This window comes from Tupaia chinensis, unplaced genomic scaffold (assembly GCF_000334495.1).
Source record: "Tupaia chinensis unplaced genomic scaffold, TupChi_1.0 Scaffold144262_1, whole genome shotgun sequence".
Classification (NCBI taxonomy): domain Eukaryota; kingdom Metazoa; phylum Chordata; class Mammalia; order Scandentia; family Tupaiidae; genus Tupaia; species Tupaia belangeri.
The window spans coordinates 3,217,141-3,224,905 of NW_006204120.1; the positions used below are offsets into that span (position 1 = coordinate 3,217,141).

Here is a 7,765-nt window from a genome sequence, read left to right on the forward strand (position 1 = left end):
GTGGGAGTCCAGCGACATAGCCATTACGCTAACTGCTGGTCCCACTATATACATTTTTTTTTAACAGAGAACTTTATATCTTTTTTTGCCTGTAAAATGTTTCTTTCTCACTCCTACCCTCTACCACCCGCTCACTACCATTCACTCCCCTCCCTCATAGTCTCTGAGTTTCTGGTATCTACCCTTAACCTACTTTAGATCATTCAATTTCTGCCATAAAGTACAGCTATTCGGTACAAAATAAGTGGGGATATACAGTGTGTATCTTTCAAAGTCTGGCTCACTTTGCTCAACCTTAAATCTTTTTCATCTACTTTGTATCAAACAAGAGTCTTAGTTTCTTATAGCAGAGTAATATTCCATCGTATACATGTGCCATAGTTTTTCAACCTAGTCATCAATTTTTGGATACTTAGATTGGTTCTGTGTTTTAGCAGTTGTGAATAATGCTGCCATAAATGTGGATGTGCAAGTGACTTCCTATCTTTTGGGCAAATACCAAGGAGTGGGATTACCAGGTCATGTGGTAGTTCTATTTGTAGGTGTTTGAAGAACCTCCATGTTGTTTTCCACAGACATTGTGCTAATTTACATTCCTACTAACAGTGTAAGAGGGTCCCTTTTTCACCACATCCTCTCCAGCACTTGCCATTCTTAATTTTTTTAATCCTGATCATTCTGTGATGAATAGTACCTTATTGTGGATTTAATTGGCATTTCCCTATGACAGTAGGCTTTGAACATTTTTTCATATGCCTTCTGGCCATTCGTTAGTCTTCCTTGGAGAGTTATCTATTCGGTTCATTTGCCCTTTTTATTTTTATTTTATTTTATTTTATTTTATTTATTTAGTTTTTGCCATACGGCTTATAGATTCCCTACAAGAAAGACAGAAAAGGAAAGTGAGAAATCACTCCTCAAGGGGATAGCCATACCACAGTCCTTTCTTTTGTCAGGATTTTGGGCACACAGACACATGTGCCCAGTGCAGTTCTTAAGCCCCTGGGTCTGGGATTCAGACCACAGTTGGTCATCTGGGAGTCCTGTGCTTTAACTACCATGCCACCTGCTGGCCCTTTGTATGCTTGTTTTTAAATTTGATTTTTTTAAATTGGTGAACTGCTTGCATTTCCTATATATTCTGGATATCAATTCCTTACCTAAGGGAAAATTTGCAAATATTTTCTCTCATTTGGAGTGTTGGCTTTGAACTCTATTGTTTTCTGTGTTGTGAAAAAGGTTTTTAGCTTTGTGTAATCCCACTTGTCTATTTTGGGAATTATCGCCTGTGCTTTGGAGGTCTTAAGGAATGTTTGTCTACTCCAGTGTCTTCAAGAGTTTCCCCTATCTTTCCTTCTTCTTTTCTTTTTTTTTAAAGAATTATTTATTTATTTATTTATTTATTTAGCCCTCACTTGAGAGGGACAGAGTGAGAGCGAAAGTGGGGGTGGTGGGGGGAGCAAGCCACCAGGTCCAGGACTCGAACTGTGGTCGGCCATGTGGGAGTCCAGCGCCCTTAACCACCACGCACCTGCCAGCCCCTTCCCTATGTTTTCTACTAGTAGTTTTATAGTTTAAGATTTTTAATTTAAATCTTTAATTCATTTTGAATTGATTCTTGTTAATGGTGAGAGAGAAGAGTCTAATTTCATTTTTCTGTACGTAGATATCCAGTTTTTTCAGCATCATTTTCTGATAAGACTTCGTTTTCTCTGCAGCATTGTCTCTTGTATCTTTTGTCAAAGATCATTTGGCTGGGGACCAGCAGTTAGCGTAATGGCTGTCACTGGATTCCCACGTAGTCGACCGTGGTTCGAGTCCCGGACCCAGCGGCTTAAACTCACGCTGGGTGCGTGTGAGTGCGTTCCTAAGTTTCCGAGAGGAGACTGGAGGAGAAGGGATTGTGGCATGACCATCCCCTCTGGTGGGTGATTTCTCACTTTCTGTCTCTCTGTCTCTCTCTGTCTGGTGAGTGCACGCTCCCTATAGCAAAAATCTCTCAAAAAAAAAAAAATGATCAGTTGACTGTATGATTTGGGATTTGTTTCTGAATTTTCTTCCTTTCCATTGGTCTGTGTGCCAGTGCCATGCTGTTTTGATTATCACTGCATTGTGTAATACATTATGAAGTTGAGTAATGAGATGCCTCCTATTTTATTAGTTTTACACAGTATTACCTTGGCAATATATAGTCTTTTATGATTTCAGACAAAGTTTATAATTGCATTTTCTATTTCTGAGAAGAATGTCATTGGCAATTAGATTGGAATTGCATTGAATATGTAAATTAATTTATTATTCGTATGTATGAATATAATGAATATAATACATTTCACACAATAGTCTATGGCTTCTTATTTTAGGAAAAAAAGATTATATTGATTGTTCCAATTCAAGAACATGGGATATTGTTCCATTTTTTCTGTCTCATACTCAATTTCTTTTTTCAGTTTTTCATAGCATTCCTTGTAGAGGTCTTTCACTTCTTTGATTAAGTTTATTCCTAGGGACCTTATTTGTTTTGTGGCTATTGTAAATGAAATTATTTTCCTCAATTCTGTCTTGGTCTGTTCATTATTGGTGTATAAAAACGCTATAGATTTTCATGTATTGATTTTGTATACTGTCACTTTGCTGAATTCATTTATCACTTCTAGGAGTTTTTTGTTGGATTCCTTTGGATTTTCTATGACTAATCATATCATCTGCAAATCAGGATAGTTTAGCTTCTTCTTTTCCTATCTTATTGTCTCTTATTCTTCTCTGATTGAGTTGGCCAGGGCTTCCAGCAATATGTTAAGAGAATTGGGAAAGTGAACAGTCTTGTCTTGTTCAACTTTTTAGTGAGAAGACTTTTACTTTTCCACATTCAATATGATGTTAGCAATGAGTCTGTAGTATGCAGCTTTTATTGTGTTGAGGAATGTTCCTTCCACCGCTGTTTTGCTGAGAGTCTTGATCATGAAGGGTTTTTGCATCAGTTTTTCCATAGAGCAAGTGTGGTCCTTGGGAAAGAGACAGAGAGGGAGATGACCACCCCACAGTCCCTTCTCTCTGATTCTTCTCTTGGGATTTTGGGCACATACACACGCATCCCACATGATTTTCCAGCTGTCACATACAGGACTCAGACTGTGGTTAGCCATGTGGGAATCTAGCACCTTAACAACTCTGCCACCTGCTGGCCCCCAATTTCTTATACTTCTGACATATCAGTTGTAATATTATCAGCTTCCTTACTCGTTTTTATCTATCCTCTCACTGCTTTTCTTGATTAGTCTAGCTAATGGTTTATCAGTTTTATCTTCTCAATAAACCAGCTATTTGTTTCATTGATTGTTTATAGTTCTTTTATTCTCTATTTATTTCATCTCTAATCTCTACTATTTCTTTTTCCCTTTTTTGGGGGGGGAGTGGAGTGGGGGTTTTGTTGTTGCTTGTCCAGTTTCTTGAAATGTTATTTTAAGTCTTTTATTTGCCACATTTCTTTTTTTTTTTTTCTTGTGAGCATTAACGGCTATGAACCTCTCTCTTTTCACTGCTTTTGCTGTGTCCCAGAGGTCATGGCGAGTAGTGTTTTCATTATTGTTGTTCTTAATGGATCTTTTGATTTTAATGTCTTCAGTAGTTTGAAAGTCATTCAGGAGTAGGTTGTTTAGTTTCCATGTTTTTGTGTATTTTCGAAGATTCTTTCTGTGGGTTACTTCAAGTTTAATTCCATTGTGACCAGAGAAGATACTGGGTATAGTTTCCGTATTTTAAAATTTATAGAGGCTTGTTTTGTACTTTTAAATTTATAGAGGCCTATTATGTGGTCAGTCTTTGCAAATTTTCCAGGTGGAGATGAGAAAAAAAGTGTATTTTGTAGTTACTGGTTGGAATGCTTTATATGTCTGTCAGGTCCATTTGGTTTATGGTGTCAGTTAGTTCTTGAGCCCCTTTGTTTATTTTCTGTCTAGTTGATCTGTCCTTGATGACAGTAGAGTGTTGAAATCTCTAACAATTAGTGTGTTGCATTCTTTATCTCCCTTTAGAGCTAGCAGTCTTTCTTTTACATATTTGGGTACCCTTGCATTGGGTGCATACATTTTTTTTAAATTGTTTTATCTTCTTGATAAATTAGTACTTTTAGAACTATGTAATGTTCTTCTTTGTCTCTTTTTGTCCTGCAGTCTATTTTGTCTGATATCAATATTACAAGTCCAGCCCTTTTTTCATTTCTGTTTGCATTAAACGTCTTTTTCCAGCCCTTGAGTTTCAGTTTATGTATATTTTGTCAATGAAGTGTGTTCCTTGTAAGCAACATGTAGAGAGTTCCTGTTTTTTCATCTATTGAGCTGATCTCTTAGTTGAGAAATTTAATCCATTAACATTCAAAGTTATTATAAATATGTATGGACTTAGCCCTGTCATTAGTTCCTGTTCCCCCCCCCCAAGTTGTTTCATATTTTCTTGCTTCTGTTTATCTCCCTAGTTTTCTAGGTGTAGTAGTCCCTTAAGTATTTCTTGAAGGGCTGGCTTTGTTTTGGTGAATTCTTTCAGCTTTTGTTTATTTGGGAATTACTTTATTTCTCCTTAAAATTTGAAGGATAAGCTTACCAGGTATAGTATTCTTGGCTAAAATATTTTTTCTTTGAGGGTTTTAAATATAGCTTCCCAATTTTTCCTTGCCTGGAAAAGAAAAAATTCTTTATAAATTTTTTTAATTATTGAAATTAAATTGAGCATATATTGTTTGAATGGTGACAGAGAGCAGTAAAGTCCTTCTGTTGGGATGACAAGGAGAAGAAAGCTAGGGGAATGGCTTAGTAGCTGACCACAACAGTACCTTTTCACAGGCCTAAGATTTGTCTTCTCTCAAAAACAAATATTTTTTTAAATATAAATATTTTTCACATACCTACTTTGAACCTAACATACATACCTACCCCTACTGAACCAAATAAATAAAATTCCTGTCTTCAAGGAGCTACCACTTCTTTTAGTTCTCTGGTTGTGCCTTTTCATATCCTAAGTTGGGATCTAATGTATATCTCCTTTGATGTCATGAGTCCACATTTCTATACAATTATCATTTTCCCTTTAATTCTAAGAGTCACTCTTTTCTGTCCCGCTGAAGACCATCATTTCTGAGGCAAAAGGCAAATGTCTCTTAAGATTATAGTAATGAGTCATCTAGGAGACCTAGATTAAGATTTTGTTACACTAAAAGTACAGATTGAATATATTCTACTAGTCTTAGCACATTGCATTTGAATGTTTGGTGATTATTTTTTAGAGATGTATATGAGAATGAGTCAGGGCACTTCCATAACTTTAAAAACTATATTCAGTGTTATACTATAATACCAACTATAGAAAGAATATAACAATTTCATTAGGGCCAGTTGGTTGACATGGTAGTTAAGGTGGCTGGGTGACTTTCATAGTTTGAATCCCAGACCTGGTGGCTTGAGAAATACACTGGGCACATGTACATGCATACCCAAAATCCTGAGAGGAGAATGGAGAAGAGAATGAAACATGGTCATCCTCCTGTGGTACACTATCTCACTTTCCCCTTTCTCTCTATCTCTCTCTGGTGCTACACCTTGTAGCAAAGGGATAGATAGAATTTTTATTTATCAGAAGGAGTCATTGATTTTTTAAAAAAATTTTATATACATAATTTTTATTTATCAGAAAGAGTCATTGGTTTAAAAAAATTCATATATGAACTGGTTGTAGGTTGTGGCCAGGTGGGTCGGAAAATGAAGAATCTATGGACAGGTGGTAGTGACAGTGACACCGGAGCATACGACAAAAAAGCAGAAAAAGCAGTGAGTCTGTAAGGAGGACACGGGCAGGCTGAATGAGGAAACTTAGGAAGATAGAACAAGATAACGTATAGAAAGTCCTTTGAAAACATAATGGCCTATCCAAATGTATTGATATTCACAAAGCTGACCCTATTGCAGTGTATATCTATACCTGAGCTTCTTAGAGATTTTGGACTGTAAAGACTTTTATAAATCCAAGAAGTTATTTTTAAAGAGAACTAAAATAGTTTATGAAAGTACTTTGAAGTTAGTAACCTAAGTAGCTATAAGTAGGCTGAATTTTCTAGACTGAAATCCTCAAGGGGTAGATGCATATCAAAATCTCCTAGAAAGTAGAAAGGCATAGTTTGTGAAAGTATGTTCAATTTCATGTTTGATTTATCTTTATTATATTGTTCATAGTAGTTATTTTATTAACATTTCAGAAATATAATTTCGGTAAATTTGATTATATTTTAATAGTTTGATGACTTTTTTTGTTTTGTTTTGTCTCGGTTTATGCCATAGAGCACATAAACCAGGGAGAGAAAGACTGAAAGTGAAAAATCACCCCCTAGGGGGGATGGCCACACTACAATCCTTTCTCTTCCATTCTCCTCCTAGGATCTTGGGCACACGCCCAGTATGGGTTTCAAGCCACCAGGTCCTGGACTTGAACCTCAGTCGGCCTTGTGGAAGTCCAGCGACATCCATCTGTGGGTTCCAAGAGTCATTGATTTTTTTTTTTTTTTGGAGAGGTTTTTGCTATAGGGCGCATGCGCTCGCCAGACAGACAGAGAGAGACAGAGAGATAGAAAGCGAGAAATCACCCTCCAGGGGGGATGGCCACGCCGCAATCCCTTCTCCTGCATTCTCCTCTTGGGATCTTGGGCATGCACGCACATGCGCCCAGCGTGAGTTTAAGCCACCAGGTCCGAGACTCGAACTGCGGTCAACTACGTGGGAGTCCAGCGACATAGCCATTACGCTAACTGCTGGTCCCAAGAGTCATTGATTTTTAAAATATTGAGAAACAGGCCAGCTAGTGACATGATGGTTAAGGCGTCTGGATCCCACATGGCCATCCGTGTCGTTCTAGTCCCCGCCCAGACCTGGAAGTTGGGAAAACATGCATGCTCAAAAATCCTAAAAGGAGAAATGGAGAAGAGACTGTGCTACCATCCCCATGGTGGTGCTTTCTTAACCCCACCCCACCCCCTTGCAATTACATGTGCCCTTTTGCAAAACTATTTTTAAAAAATTGAGAAACAACATAGGTCACAGGAATGATTTCAAGGTTACATAATCAAGGCTTTCAGTAAAAACTTTAAAATTCAATATAATATTGAAATGTTATCATAGTTTTGACAGATGAAGCTATATAAATGTGAAGTCCAATATTTCTTTTTTTTTATTTTAAGTCTAGTTATACCTAGTTATGGGGGTACAATATGATTTTTTAGTACGAGAATATTATGTGTAATGATTCATTCAAGATAATTAGCATACCCATCATCTCAGTCATTTGTTATTACTTGGAACATTCAAAGTCCCCCCTTTTAGTTACTTTGAGATACATAGCAAGTTGTTGCCATCTGTAGTCTCTCCATTGTATCTTAAAACACTAGATGTTTTTCCTTCTGTACAGCTGCACTTTTATTTCCATTAATCAACATGCCTCTGTGGCCTCCCCTGCCATCCTTCCCAGCCAGGAGCAGTCAGGTTTCATCCTTCTATCTCAGTTTCTGCATATAGGGGAGAACGTGTAGTACTTCTCTTTCTGTGCCTGGCTTATTGCACTTACCATAATGTCCTCCAAGCTTGCATACTTTAATCTCAAAAGACAGGATTTTGTCCTTTTTAATAGCTAATATTCTTGGGACCAGCAGTTAGCGTAATGGCTATGTCACTGTCCTCCCCCGTAGTCGACCACAGTTCGAGTACCGGGCCCAGTGGCTTAAAATTAC

The 7,765-nt window shown here is 37.4% G+C and overlaps 1 protein-coding gene across 1 annotated transcript in view; it reads left to right on the plus strand.

Moving 5' to 3' along the window:
- The window catches only part of GTF2F2 (general transcription factor IIF subunit 2), a 197,642-nt gene that overhangs the window by 156,008 nt on the left and 33,869 nt on the right, over positions 1–7,765 (plus strand). The window lies entirely within an intron of this gene.